Below are 328 nucleotides of genomic sequence, written 5' to 3' on the forward strand. Positions count from 1 at the left end.
CTCTGAGGGCTGGGAGGCTGCCCCTCCTCTGACGGCTCGCTTGCAAGGCTTGATTGGTGTGAGAGCAAGATTGCGCGCACATTTTTGTGCAAGGATGTGCTTGGAAGAGATAATAATAATTTATGAACAACTCAGGGCCTCATTAACTTTTGACTCTCCTGGACAAAAAGCCCAGCGTGTCTTTCTGTCCCCTGCATAGAGCTAAACAGAGCCAGGGCATTTTCTCTGAGAGGTTTTTTCGCTTCAGTGACAAAACAAATGAACACCGACGAAGGGCTGCTGAGCCCCGGCTGCCCCGGGAGGACTTGGCAGAGCCTTTTCCCACCTC

The 328-nt window shown here is 51.8% G+C and overlaps 1 protein-coding gene across 1 annotated transcript in view; it reads right to left on the reverse strand.

Annotated features, from left to right (window-relative positions):
* The window catches only part of EGFL7 (EGF-like-domain, multiple 7), an 8,793-nt gene that overhangs the window by 8,258 nt on the left and 207 nt on the right, over window positions 1-328 (reverse strand). The window lies entirely within an intron of this gene.

Source organism: Cariama cristata, unplaced genomic scaffold (assembly GCF_000690535.1).
Source record: "Cariama cristata isolate BGI_N322 unplaced genomic scaffold, ASM69053v1 scaffold24314, whole genome shotgun sequence".
NCBI lineage: Eukaryota > Metazoa > Chordata > Aves > Cariamiformes > Cariamidae > Cariama > Cariama cristata.